Source organism: Bombina bombina, chromosome 1 (genome assembly GCF_027579735.1).
Source record: "Bombina bombina isolate aBomBom1 chromosome 1, aBomBom1.pri, whole genome shotgun sequence".
Taxonomy (NCBI): Eukaryota; Metazoa; Chordata; class Amphibia; order Anura; family Bombinatoridae; genus Bombina; species Bombina bombina.
In genome coordinates, this window is record NC_069499.1 from 96,198,449 (window position 1) to 96,216,956 (window position 18,508).

Consider the following 18,508-nt stretch of genomic DNA (forward strand, 5'->3'; position numbering starts at 1 on the left):
TCCAGAGCAGAGCCACTGATAGTGCTCATCTCTTTATAGAGGTGCTGGTATTTGGCTTTACTCTTACAGTGGGCAGTGGCATTAAGGTAATACATTGCATTAAACACTAAATAACTGCAAGATAAAATGATGCATTCAAAGATCATCAGTCAGAGAATATGTAGATATATTGTATTAAAGTTTTTTGTTTTTTTTTACCTATTTAAATATTGATAAAAAGTGTTTTAGTATCTATGAAACAATGGGAGATGCTATGTTGTAACTTAAGTTGCTTTCTCTAATGTGGGGCCAGTTAGAGACTGCTATAAATAGGTCACTAGAGTGCAGCCAATGGCTGAGTGGAATATGATTGCACTTCCATTTCTAACAGAAACTGAGTTTTTTTTTTTTTTTTTTTCTATATAAGATTTATCATTTTAGATTACGGTCTCAAAGTGTTTAATGCCCTTTTAAGATGTTTAGGTCCTAATAGTGTCTGATTCTTTCAAATGCAGGCCTGTTCCAAGCTTAGAACTTGAACCATCTACTGCATGCTGTGCCTTAGTGATCTGTGAAGATGGCTGAAGATATTTCGGACGTCGGTAAAACCTATATCCTGTTTCTGTTGTGTTAAAGGGATGCTAACCCCACTTTTTTTCTTTCATGATTCAGATAGAGCATGCAATTTAAAACGACTTTCTAATTTACTCCTATTATTAATTTTTTCTCTGTTCTCATGTTAACTTGATTTGAAAAGGCAGTAATAAAAGGTTAGGAGCCAGCCCATTTTTAGCTCAGCACTTTGATAGAGGTGCTGATTGGTTTGCTACATTTAGCCACAAATCAGCAAGTGCTACCCAGGTGCTGATCAAAAATGGTCCGGTGTTCTGTTTAGGGACCAAACTTTTCAAAAAAGCAAACCATGTTACTTCCTGTAACGTTGCATCAGCTGTTGTACACATTTTTCCGCTAATGCGCATGCGTGCCAGTGTCATCGCATAACTGGCCGCATACGTCACTGTGAAAGTATTTAGACATGTGAAATTGAGAAGCCTTTCTATAGTGCATGCGTGGGATTTTCTATCACAAATGGGGGGGGGGGGGGGGTTATGGAACGCTGTTTATTGGTCCCTGCATGACAAACAGCCAAATATGTGAATTATGGTGTAAAACCGATATAAATGCAAGGATAAAAAATACGACATTGCAAAATGGATCATCCAACACAAGCAGTGGCGATAGCAGAGTGGCTGTTAGTCATGCAGGGAGGGACCAATAAAGAGCGTTCCATAAACCCCCCCATTTGTGATAGAAAATCCCACGCATTCGCTATAGAAAGACTTCTCAATTTCATAATTCTAAATAGTTTCACAGTGATGTATGCGGCCAGGTATGGGACGCTGGTACGCATGCGCATTAGGGGCAAAATGTGTACAACAGCTGATGTAACGTCACAGGAAGTGACATGGTTCGCTCTTTTGAAAAGTTTGTTCCCTTAACAGAACACCAGCTCTAAAGCTTACAGTACTGCTTTTTCAAATAAAGATAGCATGAGAACAAAGAAATTGATAATAGGAGTAAATTAGAAAGGTGCTTAAAACTTACCTTTTAATCCTGGCAGCCGCTCCAGCACTTCCTCCGCCTGTCGCAAGCTGTCTTCGTGGGTCCAAAATGATGAATCTGGTTTCCTCCAATCACAGCATTGCATCAGGCCAAGATTCCTCCTGGGGGGGAAGCTGTGATTGGAGGAAGCCTGATTCGTCATTTCTGACGTCTGCAGAGGCTTCCGACGGCCAGGGGAATTGCTGGAGCGGCATTCAGAATTAAAAGGTAAGTTTTTGAAGAAGACAGTGAAATGTAAATTTTGATGAATTAAAGTGCCCTTGTTCTTAATAGTTATTAAAAACCGGGCACTAATTCATCAAAATGGACCTTCACTTTAATGTTAAAGGGTTAGTAAACCCAATTTTTTTTTTTTATGATACACAGAGCATGCAATTTTAAGCAACTTTCTAATTTACTCATCAATTTGTCTTTCTCTTGCTGTCTTTATTTGAAAAGGAAGAATGTAAGCTTAGAAGCTGGCCATTTTGGTTCAGCACCAGTCGGCAAGCTCTATCCAGGGTCCTGAACCAAAAATGGTCAGTCTCCTTAATTTAGATTCCTGCTTTATCAAGTAAAGATAGCAAGCTAACAAAGACAAATTGATCATAGAGTAAATGAGAAAGTTGCTTAAAATTGCATTATCTAAATCATTAAAAAATGTGGGTTTACTATCCCTTAAGTTTTTATAATGTCAAGTGATTAAAAAACTTGACAGAATTGTTACTATGTTTAACCCCTTTGCTACTAGGAATTTCAGAATAAACTTACTGCAAAATACCAGAATTTTTTTAGCATGTTTGCCATTACTCCATTTAAACAGAAATAGAACCTGGTTATAAACCATTTTGGTTTTTCATGCAACCATTATGCTGCCAAATGGGATTATATAAAATCACAAACTTTGGGTTTCTCACTAAAATTATTTATATACCATATTACAAATGGGTTTAACAGCCTCTCTGATCCCCTTTAAGAAATAGCAGACATGCAAAGGTAACACTATTGTAATGTAGGTATTACCCTCCCACTTGACACCTCCCTGACAGCTCTTCCTCCTCACCACTGCCTTACTGGTCGACAGTCTGCCAGTATGAAGTTTTAGGGCTTTTTTGTGAATGATTTTTTTTTGCAGTGTAGGATCCGTACCAGTACCCAGTGTCCTTAAAAGGGACTTAGACCCACAATTTTACTTTCATGATTCAGATATCTATAAACTGGAACGTTTATGAAAATGGGATTCTCTATTATCAAATTTCCTTTGTTTTCCTCTTTGTTGAAGAGAGATCCAGATGAATAGCGTGCACCTGTCTGGGGCACTACATGACAGGAAATAGTGCTCTTGCTAATGAATAACATTGTTGCGAAACTGCTGCCATACAGTACTGCAGATACGTGCACACTCCTGAACTTACCTTCCTGCTTTTCAACAAAGGATAACAAGAAAACAGTAATTTTAATGCAAGTAAATTAGGGAAGTTGTTTAAGTGTATGTTTTATCTGAATCATGAAAGAAAAAGTTTGGATTTTATGGCCCTTAAACCTAGTGTAGGAGTCACTCAACACACCCCACCTCCCATTGATTGCATGTAGGGCCCCCTCTTAAAAGCCCCATTGATGCATCTTTCCTTATTTATTTTATGGGGAGGGACAGTGGCGGTTTCAGGGGTCATAATCTTGGTAAATGGTTTACAAGAGTGCTCAAGCATATGCTGCACAAGTTCAAAATAACAATTCAATTTACTTTAAAGTAAAGGTAAACTTTGAAGAATGAAAGCCCGTTTTTTAAAAATACTATTGAAAACAGGGGCACTTTCATTCATCAGAGTTTATAAAGCAGCCGTTTTGATTTAAAATTAACTCTCCTTTGCACAACCAGAGCAGCTTCCCCCACCCGGAGATCCTCTCTTCACACGTCATCAATGACTAATCCAGCTTCCTCCAATCACGGCTTTCCCCCTGGGTAGTCATTGCCTGAGGCCATGCCGTGATTGGAGGAAGCTGGATTATTTGACGCATGAAGAGAGGATCTCCGCGTGGGGAAACTGCTCCGACTGTAAAAAAAAAAAACAAGGTAAGTGGGGGCTTTTTTATCAAAAAACAGCTGCTTTCTAAAATTTGACTGAAAGTGCCCCTGTTTTTAATAGTAGTTTTAAAAAAAACGGGCTTTCATTCATCAAAGTTTATCTTCACTTTAAAGACACTAGTGTACTGTAAGAAAAATCTCCTCCCCCCCCCTGTAATCCATTTACCTGCAGGGGTGTATTAAATTGTTTACAAATGGATTTTATTTTCTAATTTTGTTTTTTCCAATTGGAAAAGGTTTAGCTAAAATAATGCTTCCTTTGAGATCAATGGAAAATTAACATTTTAGTTAATATCACATTCCCTTAAAAGTATTAGTCTGAGTAAACAGTAATAAAAAAGAGCAAATTATAGATAACATAATGAGTTATTTCTCCCAGCAAGATCAATTACTATATTGGGTTGTGGTTTTAGTTAGCAGAAAGTTATTTCATATACCTAAAGGAACAATTTCCCATACATTAACCCCTTAAGGACCAGCGACGTACCCTGTATGTGACTGGCCTTTTTTTTGGGACTTGATTGCTTTTTAGCGCGGTCTTGCCACCAGCGTTGAGACTGCTCTATTCCACAAAGCCTGCTGGAGGGAGGGCATTAATAGTGTGTTCTTGCTAGACTTGTGCTATTATGTCCTGAAAAAACCCTTAACGACCAATGACATACAGGGTACATTGTGGTCATTAAGGGGTTAAACTGCAGCTGGTATACCAAGTAATTGTAAACGTTAAAGGGATAGGAAAGTCAAAATTAAATGTGCATGATTCACAGAGCATGTCATTGTAAGACACTTTTTTTAAATTCACTTCTATTTTTGAATGTGCTTTGTTCTTTTAGTATCCCTTGTTAAAAAAATGAATACACGCATATCATACACTAGTGGGAGCTGCTGCTAATTGGTGCCTGCACACATTTGTCTCTTGTGATTGGCTAAATAGATATTTTCAGTTTCCTGTCAGTAGTGCACTGCTGTCCCTTCAGCAATGGATAATAAGAGAATGAAGAAAATTTGATAATAGAATTAAAATGGAAAGTTGTTTAAAATTGTATGTTCTGTCAGAATCATAAAAGAAAATGTTGGGGTTTACTATCCCTTTAAGGAGAAAACCAATTTACATTCTACTGTCCCTTTAAGTGATTTACATTCTATAATAAACAAAGCAATAAATCATGATTTTTTTTTTTTCTGGGAGATGGGTAATATTGTAAGAAATACAATGGGGGGAACAGTGAAAATGAACAGGTTTGCACACGGGTACTAAGGAAGCCATTGTCCAGACCAGAAGAATGAAGTGGGAATATCTATTTATGGCCAGACTGAGGCATTCTGTGTAAATAGCTGGATTTATGATGTAATAGTTGTTAAACGTGTATTATGTATGTTCATTATAATAAAGTTTTGTTATATCTTCTGTGTGGATTTTTTTGGTTTCTTACCTTGCTTGGCCCTGAATGTATTTTTGTTTGTGAAACTTCATAAACCTTAAAGGGACACAACAAAAATGCTTCCTACTTTTTAAAAGAAAAAATAAATGTGTGAATTAAGTTGAGCGTCTTTACTGTAATTAAACGGTCTTTCTCCCCAGTCTCTGCAGCGAGATGGCAGCATAGCACCATATGCAGGAATACTGCTTACAGCAAAGCACACACTTACTTGCCCTGGTTTTAAAAGCTGTAGCCCATTGGAGATCAACCTCGTCACTCCAGAGGTTTTAAGACTACATCATGCATCCCTTGATGCCAGACACTCTAAACTGGCACCCTGGGAAAAATAGTTCCAAAACCTCTGGAGGGATACGGTTGATGACCCCTGGTGTATCTCAACAAGTCATTTACGTAACCCTAGAAGCTATTTTACAATTGGCAGGAAGCAGTGTTTTGTAAGCTACATGTCATTTGGCTTCACAGGCCGTTAAAGGGATATGAAAAAAGTCCAGAAGGCATTTGTGACACTTCTCAAGTGTCATACAGCTTGTAAGTACGGTCTTACTTGTACATTTGGCGTGTTTGAATCATCTGATTGTGCACCATGGTGGCGCCTTCTTTTTTTATCTTTCACATCTACAGATCATAACATCTTGGGACACCAACAAGAATTTCGAAGAAGCAGCCTGCCATCTGTTCCAGACATTTGAATCTGGATTATGGACTAGACGAACTGTCCAAATTTCACATTTCCACCATCTACCAGATTGGTTTGATTGGGACTTTTTATCACTCTGTATATTTATTTTGTAAATGTTCACTCCCGTATTTATATATAGGGGTATTTTATTATAGTATTGCACTATATGTTGACATCTTCACTTTTTATACACAGGTATTTGGCGCACTGGTTTTTTTCACATTTAATATCATGCATCCCTTGATGCCAGACACTCTAAACTGGCACCCTGGGAAAAATAGTTCCAAAACCTCTGGAGGGATACGGTTGATGACCCCTGGTGTATCTCAACAAGTCATTTACGTAACCCTAGAAGCTATTTTACAATTGGCAGGAAGCAGTGTTTTGTAAGCTACATGTCATTTGGCTTCACAGGCCGTTAAAGGGATATGAAAAAAGTCTTGTTAGATACAGGATATTTAAAGTTTCCAGTTTACTTTTGTTATATTTTTTGTTAGAGCTACCTAGGTAGGCATCTGGTGCAATATATGGCAGGAAATAGTGCTTTCTAGTGCTCATGCAAAACTGCTGCCATAGTACTCCAGAAATGGACAGGCTCCTAACAATAACCCCTACTTTTCAACAAAAGATCTCAATAGAACAAGACAAATGGAGACAAGTTGATTAGAAAGTTGTTTACTCTTATCTGAATCATGAAAGGAAAAATTCTGAATTTCATATCCCTTTAAATTTAGGAATATTACTCTTGTTCAGTAAGTCCACAAACTGACATAGCTGGCCAGGGAAAGCAGTATTGAGGATCCCAAGCTTAGTTGAGGTTGCTCTGCTTGGCAATGAGGCGGAAGTTGTACTACTACTACTACTCAAGAACAGATTTAGAGGATTCTAGTATAGTTAAAAATGGTATAATTGTATGCTGGTGAACGCCACAGTTTCAGAGTAGCCATTTTGTATTTAAAGGAACATAGAATGAAACATGATTCAGAGAACATCTAATTATACAATGTTCCTATTACACAAGTCTCTTGATATCCTTTGTTAAAAAGCATAACTAGGTAGGTTAGGAGTAACAATGCACTACTGGTTATCGGCCAATTGGTGGATGCGCATATATGCCTCTTCTCATTGGCTCGTCAAGAGAATGAAGCAAATTTCATAAAATAAGTAAATGGAAAATCACGTTATATCTGAATCATTAAAGGAATAAGAAACCCAACTTTCTTTTAAGGAAAACAGAGTTACACATAAACCTCATGCCCATGGTTAAATATGGTGGTGGCTCTTTAATGTTTGGGGCTGTTTTTTCTGCAAAATGATCTGGACATTTTGTTAGGCTACATGGCATTGAAAAATCAACAGATATTAAATGAACACCTGACCTTTCTACCAGAAAGGTTAAAGTGATGGTAAATCCAATCATATAAAAAATGCTAGGATTTACCATCACCAAAAATAGTTTGTCATCTACTAAAAAACACTGTTAAACTCACCCTATCTGTGGCAAGTGTATATAGCTAACTCGGCCACCCACGGCACAGTGGTCTTCAATGAGGTGACGTGTCCACCTCTAAACCAATAGCCGTACATGTCAACTGACATGCTAGCACAACTAGAAGTGGAAATGTCACCTCATTGGAGAAGAGCGTTGTGTATTTAATGTGTCACTTGTTTTACAAAACAGTTAAAGGGAAAGTAAACTTGAGCATACTCGCTCAAGTCCTAGGATATAATTTTAAATAAAATTAGCTAGACTTTAATTCATGAAATCTGTGTTTTATACAGATCTTGGATATTTACATTTTAATGCAGGAACGATGTCCTCTGTCTGCCGTAGTCGTCAGTTGATTGACAGATGACTCATCTGCAGTCAACTAATAGTCTCCCCCGGGGCCATGATGTTTGTGGTAAGGGGCTGAACGACTCGGTGGGAAAAAAGTTAGTTGATTGCAGATTAGTCATCTGTCAATCAACTGAAGACTATGGTGGGCGGAGAAACGGCGGTTATCGTTCCTGCATTAAAATGTAAATATCTAAGCTGTATAAATGACAGATTTCATGAATTAAAGTATAGCTCATATTTTAAATTCTATCCTGACTTGAGAGAGTACGCTCAAGTTTACCACTTTACACATAGTTTTGAGACTCGCTAACCTGATGAGCGTTTAACTTCAGTAGTGCTCAAGCGATCTTCGTTACTTTCGACTTGTAATATAACTGCAAATTAACTTTCACGGAAATTGATGCAAAAACCTGATCGCGCTCCACTTGTAATCTGGCCAATGTTGGTAATGAAAAATATAAAAAAAGGTTACCAAATTTCAGGCTTTCTGAAAATAGGGAGGATATCTGTAGATTTGCATAATCAGCAGAAGCATGCTAAAAGGGAAATGCAATTACATTTAGTCTGCACTTCAAATGAGTAGTAGATTTTATTTTTTTCCTGATAGATTTCAGTTGTCTATTTCTTCTACTCCTGTATCATGTGACAGCCATCAGCCAATCACAAATGCATGTACATATATCTTGTGAATTCTTGCACATGTTCAGTAGGATCTGGTGACTCAAAGTGTAAATAACTGACAAGATTTTGTTAAAAGGACAATATACACCAATTTGCATTTCACTGCATGTAATAGACACTATTATAAAGAATATGTATAGATATAAAAATACAGTATAAAACCTTTTAAAAAGGTACTTAGAAGCTCCCAATTTAGCACTGTTGATGAGGTCATTCTGGGATGCCCACTAAAAAGGGGCTGAGCGCAGACCCTCCCCTGCATTTGAAAAGACCCATTATACAAACAGAAGAAATCTGAAGTCTGTATGCATCTAAAACTTTGGAGCTGGGTAAAAAGTCTAAAAAAAAATCATGACAATATTTTTTTTTAAATAAGCAAAACTATACATTTTTACAAAAACACCCCAGATTATCTATATAAATAGATCTACAAAACATTTATGCAAAGAAAAATCTAGTGTACAAAATCCCTTTAGTGGAAGTAAACTGCAAAGTTGTTTAAAACTACATGATCTATTTTGACTTGTGACCCTTTAAAAATGCAAAGCTGTCATTATTTATCTTAAAAAGCAACTATGTGGTGCCCCCATCCATATCCAGTTAAAGGGACATTGTACACTAGATTTTTCTAGAAATAAATATGACATTTATGAAATATTGTAGTAAAAGAGATATGTGAATCAAGGGGTTGATTTATTTTTTAAAGGGCCATTATAGAGAAAACATTACATACTCTCATTTGTTAGCGCCTGTAAATTGATCACTGTTGTGTCTTTTAAACTTTGCGGTTACTAAACTAAGGCTGCATCATTACTACTAAGACAATTATGCACAGATGTTTTATAAGCTCACTAAATGAACATTTAGAAGGAAAATTGTGTAATGTCAACCTTTTCTTTCATGTAATTAACAAGAGTCCATGAGCTAGTGACGTATGGGATATACATTCCTACCAGGAGGGGCAAAGTTTCCCAAACCTTAAAATGCCTATAAATACACCCCTCACCACACCCACAAATCAGTTTTACAAACTTTGCCTCCAAGGGAGGTGGTGAAGTAAGTTTGTGCTAGATTCTACGTTGATATGCGCTCCGCAGCAAGTTGGAGCCCGGTTTTCCTCTCAGCGTGCAGTGAATGTCAGAGGGATGTGAGGAGAGTATTGCCTATTGAATGCAGTGATCTCCTTCTACGGGGTCTATTTCATAAGGTTCTCTGTTATCGGTCGTAGAGATTCATCTCTTACCTCCCTTTTCAGATCGACGATATACTCTTATATTTACCATTACCTCTACTGATTCTCGTTTCAGTACTGGTTTGGCTTTCTACAAACATGTAGATGAGTGTCCTGGGGTAAGTAAGTCTTATTTTCTGTGACACTCTAAGCTATGGTTGGGCACTTTATTTATAAAGTTCTAAATATATGTATTCAAACATTTATTTGCCTTGACTCAGAATGTTCAACTTTCCTTATTTCCAGACAGTCAGTTTCATATTTGGGATTATGCTTTAATTATCATATTTTTTCTTACCTCAAAAATTTGAGTTTTTCCCTGTGGGCTGTTAGGCTCGCGGGGGCTGAAAATGCTTCATTTTATTGCGTCATTTTTGGCGCGGACTTTTTTGGCGCAAAAATTCATTTCCGTTTCCGGCGTCATACGTGTCGCCGGAAGTTGCGTCATTTTTTGACGTTATTTTGCGCCAAAAATGTCGGCGTTCCGGATGTTGCGTCATTTTTGGCGCAAAAAGCATTTAGGCGCCAAATAATGTGGGCGTCTTTTTTGGCGCCAAAAAATATGGGCGTCGCTTTTGTCTCCACATTATTTCAGTCTCATTTTTCATTTGCTTCTGGTTGCTAGAAGCTTGATGTTTGGCATTTTTTTCCCATTCCTGAAACTGTCTTATAAGGAATTTGATCTATTTTGCTTTATATGTTGTTTTTTCTCTTACATATTGCAAGATGTCTCACGTTGCATCTGAGCCAGAAGATACTACAGGAAAACCTCTGCCTGCTGGATCTACCAAAGCTAAGTGTATCTGCTGTAAACTTTTGGTAGCTATTCCTCCAGCTGTTGTTTGTATTAAATGTCATGACAAACTTGTTAATGCAGATAATATTTCCTTTAGTGATGTACCATTGCCTGTTGCAGTTCCCTCAACATCTAAGGTGCAGAATGTTCCTGATAACATAAGAGATTTTGTTTCTGAATCCATAAAGAAGGCTTTGTCTGTTATTTCTCCTTCTAGTAAACGTAAAAAGTCTTTTAAATCTTCTCTTTCTACAGATGAATTTTTAAATGAACACCATCATTCTGATTCTTTGGACTCTTCTGGTTCAGAGGATTCTGTCTCAGAGATTGATGCTGATAAATCTTCATATTTATTTAAGATGGAATTTATTCGCTCTTTACTTAAAGAAGTACTAATTGCTTTAGAAATAGAGGATTCTAGTCCTCTTGATACTAATTCTATACGTTTAGATAAGGTTTTTAAAGCTCCTGCGGTTATTCCAGAAGTCTTTCCTGTTCCTAATGCTATTTCTGCAGTAATTGCTAAGGAATGGGATAGATTGGGTAATTCATTTACTCCTTCTAAACGTTTTAAGCAATTATATCCTGTTCCGCCTGACAGGTTAGAATTTTGGGACAAAATCCCTAAAGTTGATGGGGCTATTTCTACCCTTGCTAAACGTACTACCATTCCTACATCAGATGGTACCTCGTTTAAGGATCCTTTAGATAGAAAAATTGAATCTTTTCTAAGAAAAGCTTATCTATGTTCAGGTAATCTTCTTAGACCTGCTATATCATTGGCTGATGTTGCTGCAGCTTCAACTTTTTGGTTGGAAACTCTAGCGCAACAAGTAACAAATCGTGATTCTCATGATATTATTATTCTTCTCCAGCATGCTAATAATTTCATCTGTGATGCCATTTTTGATATTATTAGAGTTGATGTTAGATTTATGTCTCTGGCTATCTTAGCCAGAAGAGCTTTATGGCTTAAGACTTGGAATGCTGATATGGCTTCTAAATCAACTCTACTTTCCATTTCTTTCCAGGGAAACAAATTATTTGGTTCTCAGTTGGATTCTATTATTTCAACTGTTACTGGTGGGAAAGGAACTTTTTTACCACAGGATAAAAAGTCTAAAGGTAAAAACAGGGCTAACAATCGTTTTCGATCCTTTCGTTTCAACAAAGAACAAAAGCCTGATCCTTCGTCCTCAGGAGCAGTTTCAGTTTGGAAACCATCTCCAGTCTGGAATAAATCCAAGCCTGCTAGAAAGGCAAAGCCTGCTTCTAAGTTCACATGAAGGTACGGCCCTCATTCCAGTTCCGCTGGTAGGGGGCAGGTTACGTTTTTTCAAAGAAATTTGGATCAATTCTGTTCACAATCTTTGGATTCAGAACATTGTTTCAGAAGGGTACAGAATTGGTTTCAAGATGAGACCTCCTGCAAAGAGATTTTTTCTTTCCCATGTCCCAGTAAATCCAGTGAAAGCTCAAGCATTTCTGAATTGTGTTTCAGATCTAGAGTTGGCTGGAGTAATTATGCCAGTTCCAGTTCCGGAACAGGGGATGGGGTTTTATTCAAATCTCTTCATTGTACCAAAGAAGGAGAATTCCTTCAGACCAGTTCTGGATCTAAAATTATTGAATCGCTATGTAAGGATACCAACGTTCAAGATGGTAACTGTAAGGACTATATTGCCTTTTGTTCAGCAAGGGAATTATATGTCCACAATAGATTTACAGGATGCATATCTGCATATTCCGATTCATCCAGATCATTATCAGTTCCTGAGATTCTCTTTTCTAGACAAGCATTACCAATTTGTGGCTCTACCGTTTGGCCTTGCTACAGCTCCAAGAATTTTCACAAAGATTCTCGGTGCCCTTCTGTCTGTAATCAGAGAACAGGGTATTGTGGTATTTCCTTATTTGGACGATATCTTGGTACTTGCTCCGTCTTTACATTTAGCAGAGTCTCATACGAATCGACTTGTGTTGTTTCTTCAAGATCATGGTTGGAGGATCAATTTACTAAAAAGTTCTTTGATTCCTCAAACAAGGGTAACCTTTCTGGGTTTCCAGATAGATTCAGTGTCCATGACTCTGTCTTTAACAGACAAGAGACGTCTAAAATTGATTACAGCTTGTCGAAACCTTCAGTCACAATCATTCCCTTCGGTAGCCTTATGCATGGAAATTCTAGGTCTTATGACTGCTGCATCGGACGCGATCCCCTTTGCTCGTTTTCACATGCGACCTCTTCAGCTCTGTATGCTGAACCAATGGTGCAGGGATTACACGAAGATATCTCAATTAATATCTTTAAAACCGATTGTTCGACACTCTCTAACGTGGTGGACAGATCACCATCGTTTAATTCAGGGGGCTTCTTTTGTTCTTCCGACCTGGACTGTAATTTCAACAGATGCAAGTCTCACAGGTTGGGGAGCTGTGTGGGGATCTCTGACGGCACAAGGAGTTTGGGAATCTCAGGAGGTGAGATTACCGATCAATATTTTGGAACTCCGTGCAATTTTCAGAGCTCTTCAGTTTTGGCCTCTTCTGAAGAGAGAATCGTTCATTTGTTTTCAGACAGACAATGTCACAACTGTGGCATACATCAATCATCAAGGAGGGACTCACAGTCCTCTGGCTATGAAAGAAGTATCTCGAATTTTGGTTTGGGCGGAATCCAGCTCCTGTCTAATCTCTGCGGTTCATATCCCAGGTGTAGACAATTGGGAAGCGGATTATCTCAGTCGCCAAACGTTGCATCCGGGCGAATGGTCTCTTCACCCAGAGGTATTTCTTCAGATTGTTCAATTGTGGGGGCTCCCAGAGATAGATCTGATGGCCTCTCATCTAAACAAGAAACTTCCCAGGTATCTGTCCAGATCCCGGGATCCTCAGGCGGAGGCAGTGGATGCATTATCACTTCCTTGGAAGTATCATCCTGCCTATATCTTTCCGCCTCTAGTTCTTCTTCCAAGAGTAATCTCCAAGATTCTGAGGGAATGCTCGTTTGTTCTGCTAATAGCTCCGGCATGGTCTCACAGGTTTTGGTATGCGGATCTTGTCCGGATGGCATCTTGCCAGCCATGGACTCTTCCGTTAAGACCAGACCTTCTGTCACAAGGTCCTTTTTTCCATCCGGATCTGAAATCCTTAAATTTAAAGGTATGGAGATTGAACGCTTGATTCTTGGTCATAGAGGTTTCTCTGACTCCGTGATTAATACTATGTTACAGGCTCGTAAATCTGTATCTCGAGAGATATATTATAGAGTCTGGAAGACTTATATTTCTTGGTGTCTTTCTCATCATTTTTCTTGGCATTCTTTTAGAATACCGAGAATTTTACAATTTCTTCAGGATGGTTTGGATAAGGGTTTGTCCGCAAGTTCTTTGAAAGGACAAATCTCTGCTCTTTCTGTTCTTTTTCACAGAAAGATTGCTATTCTTCCTGATATTCATTGTTTTGTACAAGCTTTGGTTCGTATAAAACCTGTCATTAAGTCAATTTCTCCTCCTTGGAGTTTGAATTTGGTTCTGGGAGCTCTTCAAGCTCCTCCGTTTGAACCTATGCATTCATTGGACATTAAATTACTTTCTTGGAAAGTTTTGTTCCTTTTGGCTATCTCTTCTGCTAGAAGAGTTTCTGAATTATCTGCTCTTTCATGTGAGTCTCCTTTTCTGATTTTTCATCAGGATAAGGCGGTGTTGCGAACTTCTTTTGAATTTTTACCTAAAGTTGTGAATTCCAACAACATTAGTAGAGAAATTGTGGTTCCTTCATTATGTCCTAATCCTAAGAATTCTAAGGAGAAATCATTGCATTCTTTGGATGTTGTTAGAGCTTTGAAATATTATGTTGAAGCTACGAAATCTTTCCGTAAGACTTCTAGTCTATTTGTTATCTTTTCCGGTTCTAGGAAAGGCCAGAAAGCTTCTGCCATTTCTTTGGCATCTTGGTTGAAATCTTTAATTCATCTTGCCTATGTTGAGTCGGGTAAAACTCCGCCTCAAAGAATTACAGCTCATTCTACTAGGTCAGTATCTACTTCCTGAGCGTTTAGGAATGAAGCTTCGGTTGACCAGATCTGCAAAGCAGCAACTTGGTCTTCTTTGCATACTTTTACTAAATTCTACCATTTTGATGTATTTTCTTCTTCTGAAGCAGTTTTTGGTAGAAAAGTTCTTCAGGCAGCGGTTTCAGTTTGAATCTTCTGCTTATGTTTTTTGTTAAACTTTATTTTGGGTGTGGATTATTTTCAGCAGGAATTGGCTGTCTTTATTTTATCCCTCCCTCTCTAGTGACTCTTGTGTGGAAAGATCCACATCTTGGGTAGTCATTATCCCATACGTCACTAGCTCATGGACTCTTGTTAATTACATGAAAGAAAACATAATTTATGTAAGAACTTACCTGATAAATTCATTTCTTTCATATTAACAAGAGTCCATGAGGCCCACCCTTTTTTTGTGGTGGTTATGATTTTTTTGTATAAAGCACAATTATTCCAATTCCTTATTTTATATGCTTCGCACTTTTTCTTATCACCCCACTTCTTGGCTATTCGTTAAACTGATTTGTGGGTGTGGTGAGGGGTGTATTTATAGGCATTTTAAGGTTTGGGAAACTTTGCCCCTCCTGGTAGGAATGTATATCCCATACGTCACTAGCTCATGGACTCTTGTTAATATGAAAGAAATGAATTTATCAGGTAAGTTCTTACATAAATTATGTTTTTTTTTCTTTCTTAAGTTTGCACTAAATATAGCTTTAAAGGGATGGTTTGTCAAAAATAAACTTGCCTACCCAAGCTTTCTTTTTTTGGAATTTTGCTTTGATTAACCCCTTAAAGGGACAGTCAACACCAGAATTTTTGTTGTTTAAAAAGATAGATAATCCCTTTATTACCCATTCCCCAGTTTTGCATAACCAACACGGTTATATTAATACACTTTTTACTGCTGTGACTATCTTGTATCTAAGCATCTTCTGACCACCCCTAATCACATGACTTTTAGTTATCTATTGACTTGCATTTTAGCCAATTAGTGCAGTGTCTGCCACAATCCATGGGCATGCTCACAATGTTATCTATAGGGTTTACCTGAACTAGCTCTCCCCTGCTGTGAAAAGCAAATACAAAGCATGTGATTAGAGGCGGTCTTAAAGGGCTTAGAAATTATCATATGAGCCTTCCTAGGTCTAGCTTTCAACTAAGAATACCAAGAGAAAAAAGCAAAATTGTTGATAAAAGTAAATTGGAAAGTTGTTTAAAATTGCATGCCCTATTTGAAAAATAAAAGGTTTTTTTGGACTTGACTGTCCCTTTAAGCCAATATGACGTAAATCTACGTCATGCGTTATGAAGCCGCATAACGTAGATGTATGTCAGCTTGAGGAAGCTCCAGCAGTCTCAGTTGTCAAAGCGAGAGCTGCTGTTCCTGAGCTGCATACATCTGTCTTCATATGGTAATGGCGCACGATTGTTACTCCGTTACCATATGAAGGCAAATGCCAGATAGTTAGACAGTGATATTGTGTGTATTACCATCTGGAGGTGTGAGAGGGAAAGCGGTAGGTGGGTGGGCACCCCAGTGGTGGAGTGGGAGGGGTCCTAAACTGCAGAAAAAAATTGGAAGGATGGTGCGCTACACTACAGAAAAGGGATGGGATGGAATGGGGGGGGGGGGGGGGGGCAGACCACTACACTACAGAAATATATAAAAATTGAAAAGAATAAAAAATATCTATAAATTAGGTACTGGCAGACAGCTGCCAGTACCAAAGATGACCACCATTAATGGGTGGAGGGAGGGTTAGAGAGTCACTACACTGTAGATTTTTTATTTTAAATAATAATTTTAAAAAAGCCCTAAACTGCATACTGGTAGATTGTCTTCCAGTAACTAGGATGGTGGGGATGAGTGTGTGTGTGGGGGACTGTTTGTTAGGGATCAGGGGGTTGGAGGTGTCATGCAGGAGGGTAATCTCTACACTACAGCTAAAATTATAAGCAATAAGCTACCTGGAATAATAGAAGTGTGGTACACAGCTGCAATTAGTGGCCTTCAAATTACCAAAAACGAATGGCACAGTCTGCTATTTCTGAACAAAGGGGATCCTAGAGAAGCTTTTACAATCTTAGAAAAAAGAATGGCAGGCACTGCAGTCCAAGGTTAGTTGCAAATAAAATCCCAATTTTATTGGAGTAAACAACACGGTAAATACCAATCCAAAGTTAGGGACAAGAAGTCAATGTTACTCACAGTCAGGCTATAGTGTGGACACAGGCAACAGTCTGGCGCGTTTCGTGCCCCCTACAGGCGCTTATTCGTAGACCTAGTACAAGTCTAAACTATGTGCTATTTATATACACACATCCAGCAAGTTAAAAATTAAATTAACCCTACAGTTCCCATACAAAGACAGGAATAGGAGTAAAACCAATGTATGCAAATGCTATAGCAAGAAAACTATTTGTACAAGCAGTATTATAACCAGTTTGAATGAATAATTGGACTCGCTAATGACTAACAGAGGAAAAAGATAACTGAATAAACTTACTTTGTTTCATTTAAATTTGAAAAGGTAATAATAAACATTTCTTAAATTTCTCAATGTGTAACATGATAATATGTCATCTAACAAACATTAAATCTTTAAATCTCAAAAATAATAAAATAAATAGTAAGACGTTAATGTTTAATAGGAATGGAATTGCAGGGACAATGGGACATTGGACTTAACTACCACTACGTGGCAGATTAATTTCTGTTGTAGCAAGTATGTGTTAGCAGAAAAAAAGGGGAAAAAAAGCATATTATTAGAATAAGGAGGACACCTCAATGCATTAACCCTTATTATGGATCATCAATAAAAAAAGTCAATGTCACATTCCTTATTTATGCCAGAAGGACTTCTGGTTTGGAGTTAGAGTATCCAATAGATTTCCTTTCTCTGCAATATAGTATATCTGTTCCCACCCCTAGGGGGTAGAGAGGCAACATCAATGATACTGATGGATAAATTAGCTATATTTGTAAAGTGTTCACTATTAAAGTGATTAGCTATAGCAGATTCCTTAACATAATTTTTAGTATCCCTGAGATGTTCACCAAATCTCTTCCTGACCTCTCTAGAGGTCTGGCCAACATACTGTTGCTGACATAAATTACATGTGAGCAGGTATACAGCAAAAGTAGTGCCACAATTAGCATAGACGTTGATGGTGTACCTACGTTGGGTAATACTTCTTCTTCTCCTTCTTCTGTCTCTTCTTCTCTTTCCCCTCCATCTTCTGCTTTTTTACAGGGTGCACCGAGGGACAGATCGGAGAATGTAACCCCAGTGGTGAGACCCACAACGAGACAGATGGGCCTATCAGAAAGGGAAGGAGATAAAGATGGAGGAAACAAAGGATCAGGAAAAACAAAGAAGAAGAAGGGACATTAATTGGCCCTAGGCCAAATCTTCAAGGGGACTGTTTAAACAATAAAAACACAGTTGGTTTGAGCATTATTAATTTGTCTCAATACAATCTAGTACTGATGAAAAAAAAGTGCTAGCTAAAGGTCTAGGCTTTGCTCCTACATTCAACTTTTCTTGTTTCAACACTCTACTTGACCTCAATAAATTTATTAGAAAGTTGGCCCTCAAGCGATATTTCTCTCTCACTAGAGACACAGCAGAAAGTGCATTTGAAGAGTCTGTGGATCATTCCACTCCTCTTATTACAGAGGATATACATCTACTGTTCAGTGAAGCCTGTTCAGTAGTTCAACTAGCTGAGCTCTATAGTTGTGAGAGAAATGAAACAGCACCCACTGACCTTCTGAAACCTGCAAGACTAAGGTCTGATTTTTATCCCATACAATTTAGGGGACCACACTTAAATGCATATCAGAGATTGGTCCAAGAGGACATTTTCTTGTTGAATAATATGCCAAATAACAGTGCTGCCCCCCAAAATCTGAGTCGTAAGGAGAGATTGGCCATTAAGTCTCTTATGGAAAATGATCAGATTGTGATTAGGAATTCAGACAAGGGGGCAGCATTGTGGTTTTAAACAAAGAGGCTTATTTCAGTGAGGCAGTTTCTCAATTATCAGACACCAGGGTGTACCAGAAACTCACAGGTAACCCTACTGCTTATTATAAGAATGACCTTGTTAAATTG

General features: G+C 38.0%; 1 protein-coding gene across 3 annotated transcripts in view; it reads left to right on the forward strand.

Annotated features, from left to right (window-relative positions):
* Window positions 1-496: 496 nt before the first annotated feature.
* Window positions 497-18,508, forward strand: part of SPC25 (SPC25 component of NDC80 kinetochore complex) — a 72,579-nt gene continuing 54,567 nt past the window's right edge. The window contains exon 1 of one of the 3 annotated variants that reach the window (XM_053697529.1): window positions 497-581. The gene's annotated coding sequence lies outside the window, so the exon portion shown is untranslated. The remainder of the gene's footprint in view (window positions 582-18,508) is intronic. The other 2 variants (XM_053697525.1, XM_053697527.1) reach the window with 2 other exon arrangements.